Genomic DNA, 27,872 nt, shown 5'->3' with positions numbered 1-27,872 from the left:
TTACTCTCATAGAAGCACAGCCAGTTGAATGAACAGGCTGAAAAATAGCTTCTGCCTGTGGGCTGTCAGACTTCTGAATGCAACGTAACACCATAACTACTTAGTATGATAGACTTGCAGGGCCAGCACAACGTGCAACGTGTCTACACTGATGCAATATAATATAATGTTATGTTATGCACATATATGTATAAAGGATTGTGTGTCTGTTAGTATGATCTATTGGGTTAGGTTTTTTTTTTCTTTCTTTCACTTATGAGTTATTGAGATGTATTTGTGTTGGGGTGGGGCTGCACTAAGGGAGGCTCATCCAGTCTCATTGTACACATTGTGCATTGACAATAAAGGCTTGAATTGAATTGAATTGTTTGCTATGGAAAATAAGCTCTACAAATTCAGCCTTGAAATTCCAACAATCTTCAGCGTGAGAAACAATCATTAATTGGTGACTGATAACTTGAGTCTCTCTTTCTTTGAGAGTAACCATTGTTTTCATTACTTCTAGGGATAATTATAACGATGTCAGAAATCTAAACACCACAAACCTCTTGAGTGGCTTTTAATTGTTTCTAATCTTACATTTGTCACACAAGAGGTTTTAGGACATTCTACATTTTAATTAGTTCTCTGAAGCAAAGCTGTGCTAATTTGATCCTGATGCTCTGAAACGAGAATTTCCTGGGGGTGTGGAAAGACAGTCACCCCAGCTTCTTCCCCACCTGTTTCCTCCAAACACCCCCACAGAGCTCCTGCTTCAGAACTATCACTGGCCAGAAGTCCAAGGTGTTCTCCGAGCAGATGTGGCTGGCACGCAAGAGAGGCAGAGCACAAGCCAGCCAGCAAGGCAGGAGAAGGAATAGTTACCATCCCAGACGGCAAACATCTGCCTGATTTATCTTTGACTGCTGGATGCTGCAGCATGTGGCTGAGCACTGCACAACCCTCCCAGGAAATCTCCTCTGTTGTCTGTCTGTCTCCTTTTCTTGGAGCTGCACTTGGCACTCCCCGTTGCCCTGCCGGCTGCTCCCTTACTCACAGAAAGCCCAATGAGGGACTGGGCAGCAGAGGGAGGGATATGCATTCTGGCTGCAGCTTACAGTCCCTCCTTTGCAAATGTAGCCCGTGACTGCATTATGATGGGTCTGCTGCACTGACCTCCTTGCCTGAGCAGACTGAGATCCACCAAAGAGGAAAGGAGGAAAAAGAGGAGGAGGACAGGACAGCCTTGGTACTATTTCCCTCCAAAGAGAGGGCCTCAGCTCCAAAGGCACTCCCGATTCATTGCGCTAAAATGTCCCTGCAAAAAGGGGACAAATTCCTGCTGAGCAAAACCACTTGAAGATGCTCAGATTCTGGATTCCCTTCTGGCCCAGAGGCACGAGAACGTCTCTTTTGAGGGGCCCCGGAATGAAGCAGGGATGGTTCCCAGCAAGGAATTTTGGGGAAAGAATGGAGCCTGTCTGGTCTGGAGGGAAAACACACACCAGCCCCATCTGACTTCTCATCTTTAAATTTCAGCAAACAACCCACAAATTAAGCAGCAAAAAAAGGCCCCTTCCCTAAAGAGCAGACAAGTATACTGTGTACCACGGCAGTAACATAGAGTTTCTTTTTGAGGAATTTGGAGGGAAAGGACTTCTCTAGAAATTTCATACTCTGGGTATGACATAATGTGATTTTAAATTGCACCATATCAGATGCATAATTAAAAGTGTCTCAATGAATCATCAAGGACTGTGGAATTTCACTGACTGGCAAGACAGGCTGACATTAAAGCAGCATTTCCATTCCCTAAACGGCTGCATATGTTTACTTATTGCTCCTAAGTGACTAACACTTCTCTTGGCTAGATAAATAAATCATTGATAAGAAAATATTTATAGTTCCATCTATTTATAGTATTCATAGTGAAACTCTTACACAAAAATATTTGACAGTGGCCCACTTCTTGCTAAAGATATTTGCAGTGGAAGCATTCAGGATGAATAATACTTTGTATTTTCTTAAACTTTTTCCAAGAATGAATGAATGAATTAATAAATAAATGCCAGGTGAACATCGTGCTAGCATGCACCAATGTTGTTTTCTTTTCTTTTAATCGCTTACATCAGACCAGCCAGATTATCTCCAGAGTATACCCCAAAAAAAGCAAACTGAAAAAAGCTTTTAAGAGGTAATAGTATCTCATCAGAGAAGGAAAAAGGTTGCCAGAGGTCACCTGCACCTACTTAACTTTGGGTTTAGAAGAGTGAATGCCCCGAGAGAGGAGCTGGATTACAAAGGATCCCAAAACCTGAAAGTCGATAATCCCGTGTTTCAGCTTTCCATTTTTTATTTTGCAGTCACCATCACCATTATCACCAATCATAATAATTACGCCAGATTAATCCAATGCAGAAAGATGGCCTCCTCCCTGAAGGGGATGGGTCAGAATCTATCATGGTGATCTGATATGGGTTAATAGGTTTGTTTTTTTTATTATTTCTAGGGTGAGCAGGGAGGAACTCATGAAAGTCACCCAGCCGGCATCTGTCCTAAGAGTGGATTGCAACCTGCTTCTCCCACTGCTACTCCAAAACCTTCCCCTTCCCTGTCCCGGCTCTCATGCATGTATCCATGTCAACAAAGTAAATAATTTTACTATTCTTCAACATCTTTAGGATCAATGAATATAGGCATCCCCTTCCCCTCTCTTCACCTTGTAAAGACCATGGCCGATGTCCTATTCTCTCTAGCTTTCCTCTTCTTTTACCAGTCAGACTGAAGCAACTATAGCAAGAAGGAAGTACATCTGTTTTTGCTGAGGTCACACCATTTCCATCACAGCCCTTAACGCTGCACATAATTGCACGTAAATGAACCAATGTGTCCCTAGAGAATAGATGCGTCCTGATGGGGTCATACAAGCTCCCTTGTTTCAGAGTCGGTCTCTACTAATACCAGAACACTCACTCATTCTATCATTATAGACAAATGCTGAGTCATCAAAATAGGATTCCAGGGCTCCTTGTAAAGTCTTTTTTTTTTTTTTGGTCTGTAGGAGAATTTACTGTGAAATGTACTGAATGTGTCTGTTTCTGAATTATTTTAAAAGCATCCACCCATCACGACCCTCTTGTACACTCATGCACACCAAGAAATGGCCATGAAAGCAGCCTGGTCAAAGCCTGCTCTCTACTATGCACCCAAACTCTCTTGTAAAAAGGCAGACCATCATACGTATTTCCATTCAGCTACCATTTGTGGCGAAACCGAGGTTATGAATCACATCACCCACACCAATATCCCTGCGGATGAAACTTAAGCGGATGGTTCAGGGACCAAGATCTAGGAGGGTCCTGGGGAGGGAGGGAAAGTTGTTGGACTTCCCAGGAATTGTCATGGGAATATATGACCTGTATTTATTCATCTCTCTGGAAAAGTAACCTTGGCCTTTGATCACCAAATCAGAATCTCTAGGAAACGTGATGCATCTGGCTGGCTGGGAATCCAGAGAGGTTATTCCAAACTCTGCCAAAATTCCCCAAAGTGCAGAGCCTGGATAGCTCAGCTTGTAATTTAATTCCAGCTGTCTGCAATTACTGTAAGTTCGAATCTTACCAGGCTCAAGGTCGACTCAGCCTTCCATCCTTTCTAAGGTGGGTAAAATGAGGGCCCAGTTTGTGGGGGCAATAAGCTGACTTTGTATAAATATACACAAGTATGAAGGCTATTGCTTTACGCATTGTAAGCTGCCCTGAGTCTCCGGAGAAGGGCGGCATATAAATCAAATTCAAAAAAAAAAAAAAAAAAAAAAGCAAAGCCACAGGCTCCCTCCTCAGGAAAGGCTCTATTGAAAGGCCAAGGGAGTGTGGAGGGCCAAAGTGGCACCAGGACAGTCCACGAGGCCAGAGGTCCTTCCTGCTTAGGGGGCTGAAGAGTCCGCATGGACTTCCCCGGGGAAGAGCAGCCCAGCCCAGCCCAGCGGTGCCCCCTGTCTCCTGAGCTGCCTGGGCCGTTGGGGGACAAGGCGCCCTCCCTCGCAGGAGGGGGAGGCTCAGATCGGGGGAGGGGTCGCTGCCTCCCCCCCCCCCATCAGCAGCACCCTTAATGAAGAAGGAAAACTGCCTGTGAAACAGAAAAAGGCAGAAAAGGTTTCTCTGCGCAGGATGCGAGCCTTCCTAAAAACCGGTCTCGCCGAGTCAGCATGAAAAATTCTCTGAGCCATAAAATGGCTCCTTGCATACCAGCCATATTTCAGAAAGGGCGAGTTATGTAATATTCCGGGGGGGGGGAAGGGGAGGGAGGATCAATACTGATTTGTACGCAGCCGGAGAGATGAAGGCAACGTGCCATGGCAGCCTTTGCTGATTTCCCCGTTATTTCTTCCCCTGATCTACTGTAACGGTCGCATCGGTCGTGCATGTTGCTGGCAGAGCCGCCGCCGCCGCCGCCGCACCACCCGCGATTTCACATTGCAGCGTCGCAGCGGCGTTATTGCCTCATGACCGATTGTCAGTTGATCATTATCTAACCCAGAAGGAAGCCAAGAAAAAAAAAATCCCTTATATGGGCAAAAGCAGCTTTCCTCTCCCCACTTTTCGCTATTTTCTCCTCCAGTTGGACGATCGTTCTCTGTCAGCAAAGAGCTGCGTGTCACGTGTATATTAAAAAACGTACAGCAGGCAAAGAAAAACCAATCTTTACCGTGTTTGAAACACTTCAGAATGTTATTAAACCAGCCGGATTTGTTCTTCGAAGCAAATCTCTCGGTCGCCCTCTAGCGGCCCACTCGGGCTAAGCCAGGGAGAGGAACTGCACCGAAAAGGTTCCCATCCCATTCATTCTTAGAAACGGGTCGGAAAAGGCACTCTTCAAAAGGGCAGCTCGCTTCCTTATCCCAAACATATATTCCCATATATTCCCCCAGTAAAGCTTTCCTCAGCAGGTCCATTCGGAAATCTGGGGAAACAGCTGCACATCTTCCACTGTAAAAGATAAAATACCTCCTTGTGCCCAGAAAGGTAGCAGCTCATGTTTCCTTGACATGCTGGATTTGTGGGTTGGTTATTAGGGAAGGAGAACTCCTCACCTGCACTTAACAGTAGAGGAGAAGCTCTGCCATCCCCTCCTGCAGGTAAATTTTCCAGTGACACAAAACATTCTGGAAAGCAAAAGTTCTCTTGAGGAGTCCCCCTTGTCTGCCCCATTTCCGTTATTGCTATCAGAATAAAAAGAATGCATTTTTTTAAAAAAAGTACCTGTTCCTATAAAGAAGAAAGGAACCCAAAGATCCTCATAATCCCAACTCAATCGACAGGAGAAGGAAGCACCAACAGGAGGCCTCGTCTGATGATGAGGGTGCTGGGGTAGGAAGAAACCGCCTCAGTCGGCCTCCCCAGGGGCACAAAATATGATGGAGCACTTGGTGAGCTGAGTCACACTCTGGTCATGAGCAAGACAAAGCCATCCATGTGCTCCACAGAGATCTGGTACCCTGATCAGGTGGTGCAGTGGTTAGAGTGCAGTACTGCAGGCTACTTCTGCTGCCTGCCGGCTGCCTGTGATTTGGCAGATTGAATCTCACCAGGGTCAAGGTTGACTCAGTCTTCCATCCTTTCAAGGTCAGTAAATAAATATGTTGGGGGTAATATGCCGACTCTGTAAACCAGGGGTCTCCAACCTTGGCAACTTTAAGACTTGTGGATTTCAACTTCCAGAATTCCTCAATTCTGGGAGTTGAAGTCCACAAGTCTTAAAGTTGCCAAGGTTGGAGACCCCTGCTATAAACGGCTTAGAGAGGGCTGTAAAAACACTGCGAAGCAGTATTAAGTCTAAGGGCTATTGCTAAGTGCTATCAGGTGGGTCTGCTGGTTACCAGGATCAACCTCACCAGGTTCCTGCCAGGACCCCTTCTGAGGCAGGTCACCGTCCCCTCTATGGAAATGGGAGATTTTCAAGCACAAAGAGCTGCTTGGATCTTTTCACAAGATACTGGATTCAAAGGGGTCAGAGAGAAAGGACAGGCATAGTGAACCTGATTCCACCGGAGGCCTCCTTGTTCCCCAGTAGAAGTGCTGAATGACTCACCCAGGAAGGAAAGAGCAACAGGCTAATTTTAAGGATGTGAGCAAAGGTACCCAAGGGACATAGACGGTCCCTTAACATCCCTTGTATCATTTCACCCTGCCTTCTTTTTATTCATTTTGTTAAATACACAAAGGGTGCCTATTATTACATTTACAGGCCACAGTTCAAACTTTTCAAGAGAAATTGTTGCATTTACTTCCTGCAGAAAATCCATTCTTAACCCAAAGCAGCTCTGGATGGCCACAGGCACAAGATTGGGTGGTTCAAGAGAGAATTGAGATCTTAAAATTCCCTAATATGGGCAAGAAATACAGTTTTTGTTTCTGAAAAAGCAGCTAATTTGTCTCTGCAACTGAATAGCATGCACAAAGACCAAATTAATCCCTGGCAGCACAGAGTTTTTCTACCTTCCCCCACTCGTCATGTACATTTTAAAAGGTATTTCAACAGCCTGAAAACATACATTTAATTATCAGATTAATTCTTCAAAACAACTTTATTAAAAGGTGACTAGGAGATTTTATCTGATCCATCCCTGAAATGCAAATAGCCTGACATTAAAGGAAGCAGTAAAGGCACATTTGAAAGAGGAAAAGAGCACCCCAAAAGCGTTTTCCACTCCCACCTCAGTAAAGTTGCCAATCATCTCTTTTGGCTAGACTGTTTTGAAGGTGGCCTGTCTTGGCTGCCCTTTGTGCCCCAAAAATGGCCTCTTAACACCACAGGAAGGAGGAGGACGACATCATCCCCTTCTGTTTCAAAGTGCAGTTTTTGTGGCACAGGTCACAAGTCACTTCTTCCTGTGGCATCATCAGCACCCCTGAAATATGACTTGCTTAAAAGGAAACAAGAAGCTCTTTAAAAAGGCTATGCAGGACATGCTTGCCTGCTCTCTTTCTACCCCGTAGTTACATCATTTGTTTTCTCTGCCAAGTTTCGTTTTCTTCTTTGAACCAATTGCCCCAGGTAATTATTCTACCTATATTTATACCCGTATTATTTCAATATCCATGTACTTCCTTCTTAATGAAGAGAAAGTAAAGGTCATCTCTGTCGTTTACTGAAGTAGGTTCGCAATGCCGGCAACTCTAATTAGAAAAGGGGGTTCTCTTAGTTTAGGCGATCCCTATGCCGCAACCTGTTCACACAGCTCAGGAAAATGAATGGCTGATGTGATGTGGATTGTTTCTATGAGCACAACCTGTGAGTAACCCAGAACTGGCTCAGACCCATCCCAGGGAGAGCAGCTCAGTGCCAGCTCTGGCGTTAGGAAAGAGGAAGCCAATTGGCGGGAAGGTATATAAAAGGGTAGGATGGCAACAAGAAGGCCACACTTCTTGAGTTTCAACCCTATACATACAAGATGCCTTCTGCCCACACTTCCATCTGACTGCAAACGTCTAAAGATACGTATTAAGCCTGCAGATCTCCTCCTAGTCCATTCTTGACCTGTCCTATTTCTACCTTAGGGAAAATTTCTCGCTTGTCCTCTGTTCCAAATTTGTTTTAAGAATGTGATTTCCTATGGTTTGTTGTTGGTGCTGTGCTGTTATTAGGCACCTAATCTTCTTGAGTAGATTGTAAATATTTTGTGAGCAAGGTAAGCATGTCCAAAAAAAGGCAGGTAATACCTTTTAGGCCTCTACATCCTTCTGAAGGTCCCAGTATTTCCTGAGTAAGTGAGCAAAACCTAAGAAATCATCTGAATTCTGAGCTAACATCTACAGATCATGCTGGCTTGCCATCATTTCCATTCCTGGCCTATAAAGTAGGAAGTTAAAAATTCAGGGAGTGATTCACCCCCCACCCCCCGCCAATCAATACGGTGCTTTTATAAAAGGGATTGACCTGCAACTTTAAAGGTGCTGCCATATAACATTTTAGAACTTTTATAAATAATGCTTTTATCCTAATTGCAAAATAATACTCTGCAATGAAAACAGGCAGAGTGCTTTTATAGGTAATGATTCAAAATGTCATTTTTTAAAAAGAGTAAAAATAAACTGCCCGCATCCTTGCATTTCTCCCTCCCTCCCTGAGAAGCATTCAGGGTTCAGGAGTAGATTTCATTTTTCTGAGCTCTTTGGGGCCTCCCTGCCAGACGCGCTTTGTTTATAAAACCTGAGTTAAATATGTTCCTGTGTTGTAGCTGGGCTGCAACTGCACTAACAATGGAAACAACAACGGAACTGACAAAGCAGCAGACAATTCTCCATCCTAGGACTAGTTCTCAGTGCCATGTGCTGGAAACCTTCTGCTGCAACTCATTTTCTGTTTAATTTGGCTGTAATCCCAGCTTGTCCCGTGCTTTGCCACACTAATTTTATAATAATAAACTGTTTCACAATCTTTATGCGGTCATGCAAATAAAGGGGTTGCAGAAGACATTTTCATTTGATTATCTTCTCAGGAAAAGGCATTGTATGGAAATTAAAAATGTAACTTAATGAATCTGTGAAAAAATAAAATAAAATAAACATCCCAGGGTATGTGAGAATATCTTTTCTTAAAGAGAACATTTTTCTTAAAATAGCTTATTCATGATCATTAATCATGCCTGCCAGAGTCTCGCCTTCTCACCCTCACTGAGTCCTGCTGTTGACTTCATTATATATGACCCCAAAATTTATTTTTAAAATAGCTTTTTTCCCCCTCATATTTGGGGGCTTGGTTCTGGAAATCTTTCCAAGGAGGGGCAGCTCACTTCTCTGCTGATAAAAGACACTTGCTTTTAGAAAGACTTCTTGTAGGCTGCTATTTTTTTAAAAAGAATGTTTCTTTTGTTTTTTAACATTTTAATTTCTTCGTATTACTGTTCCACTAAGGTTTCTTGCAACTATTTCTGGAATGTAATCTTTAGCACTGGAATTGGATTGAAAGTGGGCTGCATGTTTGCAATAGTTAAATAATTGATTTTGTTGCAAACCTTTGTGAACTCACAAAAGAAAAAGAGGATTACATTTCAGAAACATGACTTTGATTCTAGTCAATTGCACTGTCCAACCGGAAGGCAGGATAATCCCAGAGAGACAAGACAAATCCAGTGGGGCAGGAGAGATTTATAATAAATTGCTTTTCAAATTTCTCAAACATTTAATGTGTTAGTGATATTTAGGGAAAGGAATGCTCATTATTTCAATTGTATTTGATCCAAATGTGAGTTATGCCTCTCTGACAGCCCACTACCTTTAGAAATCCTTAATCGCAATGAGCATGCTCAAACCGCCAGTGGACATTATCCGAGGCACAGGAAGGTAGGTCCAGAGGCAGAACAGGCAGAGTGGGGAGCTGCCTTTTCTCCCACTTCATCCCCCGAGGATGGATTGACAAAGGGACGGCAAGACATTAGTGCCATCAAAGTTCCAACATCTGACTCCAGGAAATTGATTTAATTGAAGGCCAAAGCTGGAAGCTGTCCGCTGCTTTCTCCAATTAAATCTGCTGGACCAGCCATGATGACACACCATGGTTTAGAAGTGTCAAACTGGTAGGCTACGGGCCGGATGCGTCACACACAGGCCACGCCCACCCCAGCTCCATGAAGCGGAAAAATGTCACAATACGTTACGTGACAGCAATGTGATGCAGCGAGTTTGACACTTTACACCAATGTTCCCCAACTACTGAGAGTTGAAGTCACACACCTTAAAGCTGCTGAGTTGGGAAATGGTGGCCTGCACAATGATTAGCCCTATGCAGTGGCAAGTCTTAAAACATGGTTTCAACAGCAGCTGCTCCTTGGAGGGTTTGCATTAAACCTGAATTGGACCAAATTTAACAGCTGGACGAGACCATCTGAATGATATTGAGGGATTTGGTCCATCCACAGAGGAAGGTAGAGAAGTGAGGCTTATCTTGGTCCTGCAGGGGCCTGTGTTCTGTGTGAATGGGTGGATGGATGGCCAGGGAGGGAGGGAGGGAGATAGAGGAAGAGATGTCTGGATCAGCCCAACATATTTTCTTCCTCCCTCCTGTAAAAAATGAATATTAGACAAGTGATTTTCATAGACAGAAAAAGAATAAAAACTATATTTTAAAGCAATGGCTAATTTGCACTCTTTTGCTAGCTTAATCTTGGTCGGTAACCATCAGTGGACTTAGCAACGGCTGAGGTAAAACTTGTGCTGCATATTCAGAGGGGTGGTGACACTTCCCCCTTCTCTTCTCTGGAGAGGTAATCATCTTCTGTATGTGATGGCAGGTGCTGCATCACATGGATTCCCAATAAAATCTGAAAAGCATGAATTCTCAGGGCCGGGCCGGGCTGGGGGCCGGGCCCTAAAAGGCAGCACCGGTTCTCCTTGCAAGTGAGAGGGTCTTGATCCAAAAGGTCCTGGGGTGGCCCTTCCTTTCTCCTGCAGGAACCATCTGATGAAGCTCCCTCGGCTCACCTGCCGATACAGCTGACATCTGTGGCTCAGTCATCTCAGCCGCTTTGGCTCTGCAAGCCAGCAACTTGATGGTTGCTAGGCAACTATTGTTGAATACATGCATAAGACATTAATTGTCTAAGCACTTTTTGAAAAAAGCAGAGAGAGAGAGAAAGAGAGAGAAATTCTTAAAAGCGGAGGCTACTGTCATATCTAAAATTGGGGATGTTCTTTATCGCCATCTCTTCAAGTTGGTGTGCAGTGTGTTTGTGTCAAGGGGTGAAATGAGTCACAAATTAATCAGACATCAATCCCAAAATTGTCAGTAGCCTCATCTCTTGCAATGACTCATTCAAAGAATTTTATGTCTTCTTAATCTTCTGCTCTTCGTTATCCTGCATGTCATTTTGCTTGACATGCAGTTGCCTTATATTAGTCTCTGTATCATGAGGCTACACAAGTGACATGTGTGACTTAGTATTTCAACCCATTTAGAAGATCTGTCTCCCTGTAATGGAATCAGTAAGAGTTCTCATTTATGTCACTTCGCAGGGATCGTGTAGCCCACAGCGGATACCAAACACTCTGTATCCTTGGACCCCCTAGTGCCAATTCCCCACTTTGGCCTTTCCCAGGATTCCAGGCTCAGGAACAAATGACCATGACAGCAAACAGGGCCTTTCATAAATTGATGCAAACTTTTCTAAATAAATGGAAGATCTAGATCCAGGGAACCATCAATGTCTGAACTCCCACGGTTTTGATGAGAACTCATGCTAGAAACCCACTCTTGGAAGTACAGTTGCTCTTGAGAAAGCTGGGATCCTGTTTCTCGAGGAAGGCAGGATTAGTGGGGCTCAATCTTGAGCAGAAGGGTGCTGCTGGGGCCAAGCCATTGGCTGCTGTAACACCAGGAAGCCTTTCCTAGAGCCATAATTGCATTTGCCAGAAACAGATGTTGAGGAGCCTGTCTCCAAGAGATGCTGCCACTGCTCTGGTCGGAGGACATGACAGTTTGGTGAGAAGAAGGTGGAAGGCATGGGCAAGTTCTCTTGGCTGCCTTCATGGTTCTTCTCCCTGGCTATTGCCCTTGGTCTTTGAATGGAGGCCGTTCAATGGGCAGGAGAGGCTTAAACCAGAGACTGAAGTCCACTTGCTATCAGGGCCAATACAGAACCAAAGAGAGCTGGAATACCTCACCCAGACCTTCTGATCTCCAGAAAAGGTAGGTCTCTGAGTGCTGGACAAAAGCTTTTGCTCAGTCAACCAACATCAGGCCAACCGCTTTGCTCTTCCAATGTCTAAGGGGCTGCCACAAAGAAGAGAGGGTCAATCTGTTCTCCAAAGCACCTGAGGCAGGACACGAAATCAACGGAATCAACCTAGAACTAAGGAGAAATTTCTTGACAGTTAGAACTATTAAAAAGTGGGACGACTTGTCTCTAGAAGATGTGGGTGCTCTAACACTGGAAGAGAACCATTTGCCCAAAATGGTTTCTGACAATTATTTTTCTGAAATGAGCAGGGGATTGTACTAGAAGACCTCCAAGTTCCCTTCCAACTCAGTCATTCTGTTATTCTGCTCTTGTATCAGAAGCTTCCCAGATCATGGGCTGATGGCACCAGGAGATCAGGGCACCCCCAGGCTCAATGTTGAGGATCTTATACAGGTAGGATAAATATAGGTATCTCCATACAATTGTGCCACAAACCCCAGTAGGTTTTTAAGCTACCCACCTTGCTGAGGCTCATGACTTGGCCATTTCTGCTTCTCACGGCCTGGCTTCTAAGTTAAAAGCTGTTCAGAGGCATCTTCCATCTCCTTTTTGGCTCACTGGCTGCTAGCATATTTTAATCAATGTGCTCATTAAGACTGTTATACAAAATAATCCAGGTAAATCAACCATGAGCTAGGGAGGCAATTTGAAAGGCCTACTTAAAGCTCCTGTGGTGCATCTTGATTTTTGAGTTTGTATTAGTCAATGTTTTTTAGCCAAATGAATTTAAAATGCTATAATCAAGTAATATTTTCTAGTTTAACTCACCCCAAATAACAAAATAAGCGTATTTCTCAATCTCTGTAATGAGGCTCTTCTGCTGAATATTCTGCTGAAATTAATAGCTTACTGGTACTTCAGTCCAAACACCAGAATTGCACAACTCCTGTACATGCAAAGATATCGCCTGATCCCAGATGCTGAATACACAAAAGGGGAGATCACTACAGCTGGGGCCTTTTGGATCCCCAGCACACTCGGGGATCTCATGGAAGCAGCTGGGTAAACTGAAGGCACCAATGGAGAAACTCCTGAGGCAATTTGCACATTACTTGAGGGCCTGCATTTGATTATCACCAAATGAAGGGGTGGCCTGATTCCCCTGAACAGCCCTGACTTGGAGAAATTTCCCACCCATGCTTCAACGAGGAAGGCCACTTTCAGATAGGCAGCCCATCCCTTCTTGTTTCTGTGGTCATAGACCCCTGCTGCCAATCAAGGTTATGTCCAAATGTGTCAGATCTTCAGCTTCTACGCTTTGCTGGCATCTTGTCAAAAAATGCAAGGGGGTAAGAGCAGGCAATGTAATGTAGAAGGTAGAGATGGGAATGGGAATCTAAAGACAAATTGCTGAATGCACTGTAAGCCGCCCTGAGTCTCCGGAGAAGGGCGGCATATAAATCAAATTAAAATAAAAAATAAAAAAAATAAATAAATAAAAAATAAATGGTGGGAGGGGTGCCTTGATGGAAACCAGAGTTGCCAGGACAGGAATACACTAGTTTTCAAGGACACCTGGCCTGAGAAAGGATTGCAAAATTTCATGGAGTGGTGCCAAACATCCAAGCCATTCCCAAAACAGCATAGCATTGGACACTGATGAACTGGTCAAGTGGGGAGGGCCAAGAAAAGGGGAAGAGTATAACCTTTTGCACAGGAATCTTCAGATCTAGCCTTTCTTTCACTGCAACCACTTAACTCTAGTAAAAGAACCTATCACTTCAACCAAAGAGTCGAGGGTTTTTCTAAGGACCTGAGTGAGGCAAGCCTGACAAAATGACAACAAACTCATTTATAATAATAATAAACCCTAATTTAATTCTGATCAGAACCAACTTTATATTCCTTCCTTTTACTTCTAACAATTTTAATCTTTAGTCCATTCAAATAATGTTGTAATGATTTCTTTTCATTTTTTTCTTTGTATTTTGAGACTTTTTAAAAACTTTAACAAGCTTCTTTTGTAAATCTGATATAGGAAAACTATGCAGGTTGGTTTATTGTTTGTATATCCCTTTTAATTATTAATACAGCAGCTGGGCTTTTTAAAAATATGGCTAAGTGAAAAAAACATCTTTTTCCATGTCATTCTTGTAGCCTATCATTTTCAAATCAACTTTTAATTCAGTCTTGGTCTTGTCAGGTAGAACTTGTTCCTCTTCCATAATATCTTTTAGATACAAGTCCCTCCATAGAGGCTGATGTCTCTGTTGACACTATTAAAAATAACTTCTGAGTTCACTCTTTAAAAATATGCCTTGATATGTTTAATGGTATAACTCTGTACTTTTAAGTCAAATTTATGAGTTGATGAGTTCTTCTCCTTTAATGAATTAGTGTCCTTTAGTGTCTCCTCCTCCTCCTCCTCCTCCTCATTATTCAATTCACAGACTGGGACTGATAAAAACTTAGCAGTTCAAGTCCTAACCAAGGACCCAAGGGCTGATAAGAGCTCTTAACCTAAGAGTTCTTAGTACCGTGTTTCCCTGAAAATAAAACGGGGTCTTATATTAATTTTTGCTCCAAAATATGCATTAGGGCTTATTTTCTGGTTAGGTCTTGTTTTGCAGGAAATACAGTACTAAATGCATCTATCTGCCTGACAATCTTAACTGGGGCTTATTTTGGGGGGTAGGGCTTATATTACGAGCATCCTGGAAAATCGTGCTAGGGCTTATTTTCCCGTTGGGTCCTATTTTGGGGAAACAGAGTATATACTTAGTATCTGAGTATATAGGCAGTTCTGAGTAGGGTGTTTTTTTGCAAAGTCAGGAGATTCAGATCTAATAAGTTCAAAATTTCCATGTATCTAGGCAGCCCTTTTAGTATTGCTCCAAGTGCTCCTATTACTATTGGTACAACTATTGATTTCTTCCTCTATAGTCGCTCAACTTCAATTTGTAAATCACGATATTTGGTTATTTTTTCTAGCTGTTTCTCTTCAATTCGTGCATCACCTGGTACTGCAGTATCAATAAACCAGACTTTTTTCTTTTCCACATTAGTGATGTTATGCGTGTTGTGGGCCAGATGTCTCGTCTGTTTGGATCCGAAAATCCCACAGGATCTTGACTTGCTCATTTTCAAGAATTATTATTTCAAAGGAATTGTTATTGTTATGGATTTAATCTTCAATTTGATTCATAATCTGGGACTGATAAAAATGTAACCATTCAAGTCCTAACCAAGGACCTAAGAGCTGTTAAGGTAGCGTCTGAGTATATAGGAAATTCCGAGTAGGGTATTTTTTTGCAAAATTGGGATATTCAGGTCTAATAATTTCAAAATGTTTATGTATCAAGGCAGCCCTTTGGTGGTATTATTATTATTATTATTAAAAAACAAAATCATTTTTAACAGTGTTAAGAATGCTGGGTATAGGTTTTGTATTTATCTACACAGTGGTAGGAAACTGCGGAGCAATTTCAGCAGCTGAGCAGCTGAAATGTGGGTGGGGGGTCATTCCCCCACTGCCTCTGCTGAGCCTCCCTCTGACTACAGGGCTCCTTCCTCTGAAGGGCTGAGCTGTCTATGTTAGGTTAAATGATGACATCCCATGGCAATAAGACTCCTTCCTCCATTTTGGACCTAGTACAGCAAACATTGTGCAGCAGCGCACATGTTGTTTGAAATAATTATATAGACCAAACTGTATTAAAAAAAACCAAAACAAAACCTGGGCAGATATCTCTCAACTGGAGAGGAGACCATCCAGATTCAGACAATGCTTTTACTCCTCCATTACGATTTCTGAGAAGCCAACCGATCCAGCATTGTAAGAAATGGAAAAAAAGAAACCAAAATATACTTAAACAAATCAGGGGTGGATAGAAGGAGTGATATTATCCAAATGGTTTGTTCACAATTTGCCCCATCCACATATTTTCAGTTTTATTTTGCCCTATTTAATGTTTATCCATCCAGTTTCTCGTCTTTAGTAACCATTCAACCAAGGCACACAAGTCACTTACTCGCTTTAGGGTTTTTGCCTGAGATACATAATAATTTTTCTCATGTAAACATATAATAATGTTTTCTTTTACAGATAATAATAATAATAATAATAATAATAATAATAATAATAATAATAATAATAACCTAGATTATCAGCCCTGGTCAAAGTCTGGACACGTGTCCTGTTCCTCGCCAACTGTGGGTATACCACTGGTCAGTCTGGCCAGAGAACCACAAATATGACCAGACCCCAGTTCTGCCTCAAACATTATCCTGCTATTGTGCACTAAATTTGCCTGCATCCCATAAATTGGGGGGAGGGGGGGCACATGCTGTGTTCTGAGGCACAGCCTTTTTTCTAGCATGTGTGTTTAAGAGGCATAATTGAAAGAAAGGAAACATAACCATTCAGGGAATATTATTGCAACATAAAAAGGAAAATTAAAACTGTTTGTTATCAATTTTTTCTCTTCTGTTTCCTGTAGTGCGTCATCTCCCAATTGCCCCAATTTTCTGCTGAGTGTGTTGATTCTTTAAAGGCATGGTCATCAAATGCACATAATTGTGGAAACAAAATTGTGAGGCCATTAAAACAGTAATACACCAGCACTTCCAATAGATGCCAATTCTTTTCTAGATGACTAGTTGTCTGTGGCTCTAACTTCACACATGGGAGGTAAAATAGCTTAATTCTTCTATTTTGATGCAGATGTTTTCAGAGGATTGCCACAGACACCAAATAATTTCTTCAGAAATATTCTTCACAGTGTGTGCCATCTTTTCCTGGGCTTTCCAGATGTGTTGGCTGAGCTAATGGAAGCTCCACACATCTGGAGGGCATCCACTGAGTAAAATTGCTGTGGAGTGTTTACAGAGAACCCCAAAGGTCACAGTTTTTGACTCCAAAATCTACTTGGACTGTTGAGCAAAGGGCTTAATGAACTTATACGCCATCCCAATCTTTTCCAATTTGATGCTCTGTCATTTTTAGCCTTGCTGGAGGACATTTGCAGAACATTACAAACTGCAGCCCACCAGCCTGTTCCCTCCTTCTAAACAGCCATTAAAGAGAAAGTCTAAAATGTACACATTTCAAAGACGGCTTTGCAAGCATGAAGCCTCCTTCCAGATGTTTTACATTTTGAATTTCCCAATAAATGAATAACATACTAAGAAAGCAAACAAGAACTGACATTATTTAGTCTAAAGTTCTAAAATGGCGTAACATCTGTAGTGAAAAACTATTTCAAATAACTATATGTAAGTATCTACAGGGTTCAATTAGATTTGAACCTAGTTTGCTTTGCAACCACCTCCAGGACTTAAAAGACAGATAAAAGTTATTAAGAAAATTGGAAGTGTTTTAACTTAAGTGTTTCTTTGGTCCCACAGATCTTCAGGGTTTTGAAACAAGACCACATTTTGCTGAATCTTTTTTTTTTTTTTTTGCAATAACACCTTTCTTACTATCTGCCTTCAGCTTTATACTGGGGTTGGGGGGAGGGGGAGAACCCTGCTTCCCATCCAAGGAAGCAATCTGGCTTTACCTCTTCCCCCTTTTAATTGTTCAGCTCTTCCAATGTTTGATATTAGCACAAGGAATCAAAGCTGTTAAAATAAAGCTCCTCTAATCTTGTAGTAATTTTTCCCAAGCTGTTGAAAACAAGCATTCAAAGTCGCAGTTGGGAGCAGAACAGCACAATGGTTAGTGCTACACAATTTCCTCCCTCCTGCTGCCTATGGAAAATTTCCCCTTCCCTTCTAGTGCAGGAGGAGAGGGGGGGACAATGAAGGTCTCCACATCTCCACCACCCACAATTGGGTGGAAATATTGCTCCATGGAGCTTCTCTGCTTCCTGGCGAGGACTCCCCCATGGAGATTCCCCCATAAAACAACCCAGCTGCCCCTGGATGTCCAGGTAGCTCCCCTGGAACATCTCAGGTGGCCCCACATCAGCCCCGATCAAGATTGGAAGCTTTTCAAAGTCTTTCCAAATGGAGGCTTTCTCCAAACTGAACTTTGTCCCAATCTACAACCAGCACGAACCGTTATTAAAAATCCTTCTATAAAACCTCATCCACATTTATCTGCTTTACAACAAATACTGAATATTTCCTCATTAACCCAGAATAAGTGTTGCTACATTCTATAATCTTTTCACTTGCAATGGCTTGTGAAATGCCTTTAATTAAAAATCTGGAACAATTCTAAATGTGGTTTGCAGACTCATTTGCAAAGCATTTGGGCAAAGTGTCTCCTTTTGAAAAATCTACAAGATCCCTGCATATTTATTCACGTTCCATAATAATCACATTTGCCTTGTTGCATTTTATCAAAATAACATTTGTATGTGTGGTACATGCCCACACACACACAGACACACACACACACTTTGTGTTAAAATTAGAAATCCTAGTGTAAGGCTGGAATTTGTGGCCATTTATCCTAGGAAGAGATCTGTTTTCTTCCTTCCTTCAGCCCAGATCAAAATGCCCCTTTGCAGCAGTCCCACCTAGATCTGCCTGTTATAAGGAAATAAGATTTACCTTGAAAGCGAGAAATCAAAGCTTTTGCTGCCTTTACGTTGCTCTGACAAAGAGAAGGTTAAAAAAGACAAATGCAAATTAATTTGGCTAAGAGTAATTAACTAATTGCGTGTTGAGAAAAATTAAACAATGTTCATAGTGAGTCACTAGCTGTGTTTTTGTTCTTTGTTCCATTTTCTGGCACACCCTGCATGTTTCCTTTCTTCTTCAAAGAAATACTGCATGCACTGGAAAATATGCTGAGCATTTGGAACGAAGGGATCCTAGGCTGCTCTTGCTCCTCTGTACTGAAGCCCTGGAAGGTGAGGGCTAAGGATCTGCTCCCTGCCCAGGTCAGAAGAAGGCATGTTCCACAAACTAAGTCCCTCCTGGGCTACCCTTTTCACCTTTTTTTTACCTTGCTGGCAAAAACCCCAAACCCACCAATTTCACCGATGCTTTTGCGCTGAAATGGCAAAAGGACCCAGTTTGTGGGGGCAATAAGCTGACTTTGTATAAAATATACAAAAGTATGAAGGCTATTGCTTAACGCATTGTAAGCCACCCTGAGTCTCCGGAGAAGGGCGGCATATAAATCAAATTAAAAAAAAAAAAAAAAGCATTCGCAAGAGCCGTACATCCATTTTTTAAGAATCTGAATGTCCTGCCTGCCTCCAATGGCAGCTTTCTTAAGTAATACATAGATTTGGATGCAAGCTTGTATTATAGGGGTTTGTTTGTTCTCCAAATGGTGGAAAGGTTTGCAAGACGACATAAGAGCAATTGACAAACCTTTGCATCCTCTGTTTGATGGCAGGAGCGTCAGTAACGCTTCCCTTTTCAGTCCTCAGAGAATTATCCACTGGAGCCAGAGAGGAAGGGAACAACCTGAGCTCTCTGGGTCAGTCAATATTCGTAATTGTAACTATCACAAGAGTGAGGTGGCTGATGGCCAACTCAGAAGTTCACTGCCAAGGGGAATTTGTGGAGCCAGGGATTTCACGTGTCACACCTCAGGATTGCACAGAATATCTCCCACTACTCAACTGGATTCCCTAGATCCAGTAAATCAGTTCCTAAACCCTGGGAAGCAAGTCTGCAGACCTGATCCCATTAAGCCAGAAGTCTTCAAACTTGGCAGCTTTAAGACTTGTGGGACTTCAACTCCCAGAATTCTCCAGCCAGTATAGCATTCTGGGAGTTGAAGTCCACAAGGCTTAAAGCTGCCAAGTTTGAAGACCTCTGCATTAAGCCTTAGGACAGTCGCTTTCCTTTCCTTCTTCTGGTTGACTGTTGGCTGGAAGATTCTCTGCCCCCCCGCCCCCATGATTTCAGGTATGCCCACAATGGCCTCCTTGCAAAGAAGCATTAGCTAAAATTGTTCTGGATTTCAGTGGGAGAAACTTCAAGTGCTGACATGTAACCGCAGGTCATGTGAAACATAATCATACTCTTAAACCAGCCTTGACATAATATCTCCCAAAGCAAAATTACCGCAAATGACTGCTTTAGCCAGGAGCAAAACAGAGCCATGTAAGAGTAGATTTAGCCATAAATACCTCTACAATGTCTTACGCCACTTTATCTTAAAAAAAGAAAAAGAAAAGGAAGGAGTTGTGCAATAATTAGCCGGGGGGTGTGGGGGGGGGAGCGAACCCAACCCTGTGCCCTGTTCTTTATTCCTGCAGGGGGCCTGTGAGTTGTTATTTCATCGCCCCTCAGCTGCCACACATTGCAAATTATGCACCAAGAAGCATTAAAGAGAATAAACACATTTAAATGAAAGCTGACGTAATTCATGATAAACAGTCACTGGAAAATATTACATTGTTGTCTCTCTCGCTGCTGTTTAAAGCAGGTTTACTCTGAAGAATGAGTCCATATTCTGACATAGATCACTTATTCCTTTGTTCATTGTGTTACTTTCAGGAATGTTGGCACTTATATGATAGATTTTTTTTTAAGGTTCTCTTCTGTTCATAATAATTACTGATCTCCCAGACCTCAGGGAATTTAACAATGTAAATTTGATAGTGTGATGGATGAAAACTCTTCTGAACACACAATGCAAAAAACTTCCAGCAGGAGACACAAAAGGCATCCAGGGTGGTCCAAGCAGAGGACAGAATGTGGGGATAATAATGTGTGAACCAGGATGTTTGTCTGAAGAGAACATAAATTACTTAATAGCTTAAATGGCTTAAAATAACTCCTCTCTGTATGGGATTTGATTCACTAGAACCCCAATTACTGAAACGGCAACAGTGGAAGATCCTAAATATAGCCTGCTAATTCAGGTTTTTTCCAACTATACAGAGCTCTGATTGAAATGGATCCACAGAATCAAACCATCATGGAATAGACCTTGGAGGTCGTCCCCTGCTTAGTGGACGTCTGATCAATGACCACCCACCCTTGGTGAAGACACCCTGTAGAAGAGCCACTGTCTGCCCATCTGTCCAGCAAGCAAACCCTCCTGGATCACTAAGCCCCAGGAGTAGAGTACAGATAGTTTATTTAGTGACTGTTCAAAGTTACTACGGCACTGAAAAATGTGACTTATGGCCGTTTTTTACAGTTACAACCTTTGCAGCATCCCTACAATCATGTGACCAAAATTCAGATGGTTGGCAACTGGTTCCTACTTATGACCGTTGCAGTATCCCGGGGTCATGTGATCCCCTTTTTGACCTTCTGAGGAGCAAAGATAATGACGAAGCCAGATTCACTTAACATCAATTTATCAACTGAGTGATTCACTTAACAACTGTGTCAAGAAAGGTTGTAAACCAGGGAAAAACTCACTTAACAAATGTCTCACTTAACAACAGAAATGTTGGGCTCAATTGCGATTGTAAGTTGAGGACTATCTGTACAGCCCAGAAAACAGATTCACAAAAAGTCTCATTTGTTAGGTTTATTGTCAAGAGGGAAGGAGCTAATGTACAGGATCTTGGAAACTGACAAGCCCAAATTCCAATTCTAGCACTCCATAAATTATCCATGAATTCCTTAAGGTGGGGTCTCTGAGACTACTGGGACCCCTTTTCTTCCAAAAGACCAAACCAAAGAGCCTCCCCTCCCCCTCCCTCCCTCCCCACTCTTTTTATATATAAATAAAAAACTTCTTAACCATTCATCTCCCTCGTAGAGCCCCCCTCTCCCCACGGTCCATGCATACCCACCCTCCTGACCTAAAGCAACTTCATTCCATCATGCCATTGAAGCAGCAGGATGTTGCTTTTCAAAGAAACAGAATGTTTTAATTGTGTGTTGTTTTTAATGTATTGTCTGGTATGATAACTCTGGATAAACTGAGGTTCTGTTCAGTTCACCAACTGTCTCTGGGCCACGCAGCTGGAAGCTAGGAAACCACAGCCAGCATTTTGCACAGGAGATAGCAGGCAGGTTCTGTGGTTGTGGGGCGAAAAAACAGCCTCAGAGAGCTGGATGTTCACATTTTTCCTGTGTGGTATATTTAGGTGGCAGGGAGGGAGGGAGGGAAAAGGTGGCAGGGAGGGAAAAAGCTGCACTTACACCGTATGCTGAACTCAAGCCATGAAAGGACCTTATCACAAGAGACAGAGTTAAGCCTTGTCAGTTCTGATCAATGTTCATTACATGCAGTGGTGCAGGTTTTATAGTAATGGAGCATTAACATTGTTAAGATGAATATTTAATATTTGCAACGTCCAGTTGGTGGGAAACAGAATCACCTTTCAGAATGCATTCTCGCCCTTTCCATCCATTTCCCTCCTCAGCCATTATTTCCTTAACTATGATCACTGACAAGCAAAAGTAAATGTCCTGCATTGGATCGAGTGGCTCTTGGTGTGCAAGCTCCCCCCCGCTCCGGCCGAGTCCAGTATATCTGGGAGTGGCTCATGGGTTCCACATTGCTCCAGCTGTAGCTGCCCTTGCAGTGGGTGCCTGACCCCGCACAGCATCAGGGCAAACGGAAGGACTCCTGGCCACAAGCAGGCCCTGGCCACCATCCTTTTGTTCTACAACCCCACACCACCCACTCCCCAGCACTTCCTGGAAAGGCCCTTTCAGGGTTTGAGTGATGACGTTTCAGGGTTTGCAGGTGGCCAGGCCCACATTCGAAAGACAACCTCGACATGAGAGAAGAAGTCCAGCTTGGCCTTCCAGTTGGCAGAATCCCTCCAGTGCAAGATTGCCTTGTTTCCTCCCCTACAGAATGGCCTGTCAGAGGAAATTCTTTCTATTACCTTTACAAAAGTGCAAAAGAGTTGGAGCAGATGTTTGGAGCATCCTGGAAAACAGGGTTGGACTCATGGGCCAAAACACCCAACCTGAAGCTCCAAAGGGCATTGGAGGATGGAACTGGGACCACAGTGCCTTTGCGTATTGCCAACTCAGTGCTTAGGAGGCCTTGTCAGAGGGCATCAGCTGCCATTTTCTGCCGGTGGTCCTGGCCAGACACAAAGGACAACCTGGACTGAGTCATGTGATGGATGGAGCCCGGCTCTTTTAGCTCCTGGCCTCACTGCTCATTCAAATGGCCACTGAAACTTCAGTTATGTGTGAGTATCCCGAGAGACCAGCCAACAGTATACATAGTAGGGCCAAAGGAATATTTTCCCTAATTCTCAAAGCTTCTTAGTCAGATGAAAACAGCAACATATAAAGACAAAAATAAGTCATTACAAGTTTTTATTTGCACTAGAAACCTTACAGGGGGAATCTGTCCAACCATCAGTCTGAGTAGTGTCAGTTTAGGACAACATGAATATGGATTAAATTATAGCCGCATTGCAGGAGGGAAGCAGACTTTGACCTTATTATTATCTGGGACTTTTATGTTTAGTGAATGCAACTATTTTACGCATACAAGGAAAGACAAAATGTGCTAATATTTATTCTGAGATTATGAAAAGCGGGAAGCAATTAAAGTTAAACATTTAGCAGGAAGAAATAATTTAACACAAGAAATTCTGCAAGCTATATAAGTTCCTCTGTTCAATATGTTTTTTTCAAACATTATTCTAGGGGATGCTAGAACTGAATGTTGTATCGCTGTTGGTGTTGTTTTAAATAGGTATTATTTTACAACTGAAAATCAGTCACTATAAGCAACATCTGGAGACCATTAATAGCTTATTTCTCCATTCTTATTTTTTAAAAAAGAAAGGTTTGACCAGGAATTCAAAACATTTCCAGATTTCTCATTTTCAAACATTTCAGATTTATGCTAAATGATGGGAAAGCACTTTTATTTTACACATACCTAAATGGAAATAACATTATGGTTACTGCTCACTAATAACAGTTCTCAGTGCCATTTGCTTTATTTATTTTTCTAAAAAAAAGTAGGAATTGCTATATTTAATTAAGGCACTCTAACCATGGTTTCTGAAATCTATCTTTTTTTAGACTGGTAAGACACTGCAGTGAACTATTGTATATTTAAAGAGGCTCAGAATCCATCCACATTGAAACCATATTGTAAAGATGAGAAATAAATATTAACATGCACTGGCTTTAGGATTTAGATGTATGTTTCTGCTTTACCACTGAAACCTGCGGACCCATTGTCCAGTAAAGATTTGGGCGGAAAGGCAGATAGGTAGATAGTTCATCCATGCTCCAGTGGTGACTCTAGACTTCCCTGCTACTTATGGATCTGTCCAGGTGGAAAGGAGATGGTTCTTAATAGGCACTATGGAACACCATAGTGGTGGATGTACAAAATATCTTTAAGAAGAAAATTCTTTCCTGACTTCATTCATTTTTTCAGCAACGTCATGTAGGAAGAGCACAGATTAGACCAATGGTGCCTTGGCCAATCCCAAAAGGCCACACAGGGTCAGGTCCATGGTATTTCTTGGCAGAAGATCCTTGGAAACATCAGGTGGGTTAAAATCAGAAAAGGCAGCAATAAACCCATTTGATAATTTCCCCAAGATAACCACATGGAAGTGAGCATGTGCTTACCAGGAATCCAGTTCAGCTCAACAGAGGCTTTATTTCACATGCTAGCTGAAGGTGTACTTGAACGAAATGACTCATAATTAACATAAACAAATCATTTGCATAATGAGGAAACCAGGCCACAAAGAACTATAGAAGTGGAGCAGTCAATCCTAGACACACACACACACACTGGAAAACATGTCACTATAAATTCAAGGCGGATTCTGGCCGAGTAGCCTGGTCTTCCTGGGAAATACAGGGCCGAGGTAGCACAGTGGTTAGAGTGCAGCACTGCAGGCTACTTCAGCTGACTGCTAACTGCAGTTTGGCAGTTCAAATTTCGCCGGCTCAAGGTTGACTCAGCCTTCCATCCTTCTGAGGTCGGTAAAATGAGGACCCAGATTGTTGGGGGCAATATGCTGACTCTGTAAACCGCTTAGAGAGGGCTGTAAAAGCACTACGAAGCGGTATATAAATCTAAGTCTAAGTGCTAAATACAGCAGAAGCCTCTGGTTGAAGAAGAGGAGGATGGCACCTAATCTTCCCCATAAGCACAATCGCAGGAGATGGCTGGGTGGATTTGCACTGGGTGAAGGTGAGAAGGCCCTGCATTGTGCACGCTGGCAATGCAACTGGCCCATCCACAGGGGAGAGAGTATTATTCCCTAGGCTGCCACTATGAAGACAAGGTGTGTGGTGGCAACCACAGAGCTTGGTGAGCGTGCTTGAAGCAACAGCACAAAGAGCAGAGCTGCTCCTCCCAGTTGTGACTTGACACATTTGCATGTCCTGAATGCTTATCTCTTTGACTGAGATAAGGAGGGCCACAAAGAGAGAAGTTGCTTTTTCACTCATTGCAATATCAATATTGCCCATATGAGATTAATGATTACATTAGATTAATGGTAATAATGCTGTGGAGGATTAAGGCTCACGTCTTAAAGGTGTTGCTTTTTTAAAGAAGGCAACCAAAATTCCCTTGCCATATTTAAGATGGCTTTACTCTTCCCCAGTTTAGAAAAGAGACGAGAACGCTGCTTTTGTTAAAATGTCTAATTGAAAAGGGAAAAGGAAAACAAAAACAAAAGCTTCATGGAAACTTCATCTATTTTGGTTGAAACTTTCTAACAAATACATGAAGTTGATATGTCCTATAAAGGTTTTTATTCTTGGTCAAAACAGTCCTGTCCTCCCCCTTTAATACTGAATAATACAGTATCTACTATCCGGAGCCTGCAGAAGATAAAGTGGTGCCATACGTTAATCATTAAATACAGTCTTCAGGAATTAGAGGCCCACATTGACGTTTTACCTAGTAGTATTTCAGCGCTGGCACATTTCTGCATCACAGAGCAGGATGCTTTAAACAGAAATATTATAATATAGTTTAATAATATGTAGTTTTAATTTTTTAAAAAAATCTGGATCTTGACTGATCTTGCATTCCCTTCCTGTCAAATCTATCTCTCTGTCAGCATCTCTTCTTGAAATGCTTTTGCTTCTCTAAAGGAGTCTACTGAATATTGTCTGGCTGCCCAAAGTCATAGAGATGGCATAGACATTTAATATGTTATCATTATTGTTATTGTTCTGAAAAAGAGCAGCACTGAAGCTCTTTTTTAAAAAATGTGACAGTCACTTGCACCCCTGTAAGTTGCTCTTTTCTTTGCACATCAGACTGAAAAGCAACCGGCCCCTCAAAGCACACGACTTCTCTGTTATACCACCATTCTTAGGTTTATATTTACCTGCCATGATTTTGTATATGTCACCATCATCTATATGGAATTAATGTAAACTAACAATGCATACTAGTTATATTGTAGTAGATGGAATTATAGAGGAAGGGGCAACCTGCCACCTCTCTCTCACGTACTCCTCAGCCCCGGAGGTCTAGGATAGCAGAAGTATAGCTTAGGTCAATGCCGGCTTCTGCCCACAAAGTGGTCTTTGGTTTCAGAGCAAATCCTTGATGCCCCCCTAACTAGATACCAGGGCTGTGCTGATTTCACAAATGATTTTATCCTTCACATATCCCCTAAATGCAGCTGCATGTGCAAAGACACACTTCATTTTAGGCTCCCAGTTGAATCTGGAAGAAACAGTCACATTGGACTTTATAAATTGGCTCCTTAATGCCACTGCAACTTCTTTTCAAACTCACCAGAAATGTGAAAAATGTCAGGCTGCTTTAATGACCAGCAGGAAAATGCCGCGTCTATGCCCATCCGTGAACTCAAGCCCTTCCTCTGAGTTTTTTTCAAAGCATGCATGGATCTACTTTCTCTAATCCTGAGGTTGGATATCTTGCATTGACAGAGACGGCAAAGAGTCACAGCGTGGAAAGAAGCCATGGCCAAAATAGTTCTCTGGATACAACCCTGCACTTGCAAAACCCAAGCTGAAAACTTACCAACACGATGAATACATGATGCTTACATGTGTCTTTGTACTGTAATCTCAGAGGAAAAAAAAAAGATATTGCTATTTACAAAAGCCCTGAGTAAGTGAGCTAATTTAGAGGTAGAGTTCGCACAATTAGCCAATAAACAGGTCAGCCAACTACCACTAAATTGTGTATTTGATACCAGTTATGTCAGTGCAAATCAGGGGTGAAATGCTCCCAGTTTAGACCGGTTCGGCTGAATCGGTAGTGATGGCAGCTGGTGGTTCGGAGAACCGGTAGTGATGGCGGCACGAGGCTCCGCCCACTCACCTGGTCGTCGTTACTTCCTGGTTTTAACCAGTTTTTTACCCTCTGTGCATCCACAGAAGGGTTTGCGCATGTGTAGAGGGTCCACGCATGCATATGACATGCACATGCGCACAAGCGAAGTGTGCACTTCTGAACTGGTTGGGAAGGTATCTGAGCCTTGCTGTCCCTTTTTCAAATTACAAATAACTCAAAGAGAAACATATTCAGAAGAGATGGGTCATGATGGGTCTTTCTGGAGGATTCCAAGTATGAATTGGCAATTATTTGGGAGAGATATTCTGGCTCAGGAAGTCAGCATTAAGCAGGGGAGAAAACAGAAGCCAGGTAGAGCCACTTTCTGGCCATCCTTCCATTATGCAGTTTGTCCCTGGTACCAGATCTCCTCGATCATAGTTTTGTCCTGGGTTCCTGGTTATGAAGGAATAGGGTTCTGTCTTGTCTTTGGGGAACAACCTTCTGCAGGAATCTGATCCCTCCATCTCAACTGAAATCTGCCCAAAAGTCATTACCAAACTGGAATTTTTAATGTGCTGTATGGGGAAGTTACTACCTGCATAGGTGAAAATGATATTTCATTTTAGTTAAAATTAATTTATCTTTAAATTAAATCACAGGTTTCATGCTGGCTTTATAACTTTTGGACTGTGGGCACCATCTAAGTCAAAATAAACCAGCAGGAAACACCACATTTACTGATGAGGTTCCCTAGTTGGGTCATGAAATGTTTGCAAGAAAACCACCAAGTTCAGAGAGCACCAAGGACCCCCCCCCCAGTTCAGCCCTGAGCTCTTCCTTTCTACCAAAGCCAAGACAGACTTCCTTGCATGAAAGTATCTGAGCTCTGTAGCTCCCATAACTGACTGAACAGTTTTCCTTCTGAATCTGAACTGATCCTGGTATCTTTACTTTCTCACTGTCTTCCAAAACATTCTCTTTTTAAAATCATCGTTTATCCTGAGCCATGGGAAACCCATTCTTTTCAAAAAGTAGCAGGGCAGCGGGTAGCAGAATAAGAAATATATT

The 27,872-nt window shown here is 42.5% G+C and overlaps 1 protein-coding gene across 2 annotated transcripts in view; it reads right to left on the bottom strand.

Annotated features, from left to right (window-relative positions):
• The window catches only part of ARID5B (AT-rich interaction domain 5B), a 130,527-nt gene that overhangs the window by 40,941 nt on the left and 61,714 nt on the right, over nt 1–27,872 (bottom strand). The window lies entirely within an intron of this gene.

This window comes from Pantherophis guttatus, chromosome 6 (assembly GCF_059756535.1).
Source record: "Pantherophis guttatus breed Tessera chromosome 6, ASM5975653v1, whole genome shotgun sequence".
Classification (NCBI taxonomy): domain Eukaryota; kingdom Metazoa; phylum Chordata; class Lepidosauria; order Squamata; family Colubridae; genus Pantherophis; species Pantherophis guttatus.
The sequence above is the reverse complement of the archived record's forward strand: the minus strand, read 5'-3'. Positions and strand labels throughout refer to the sequence as shown.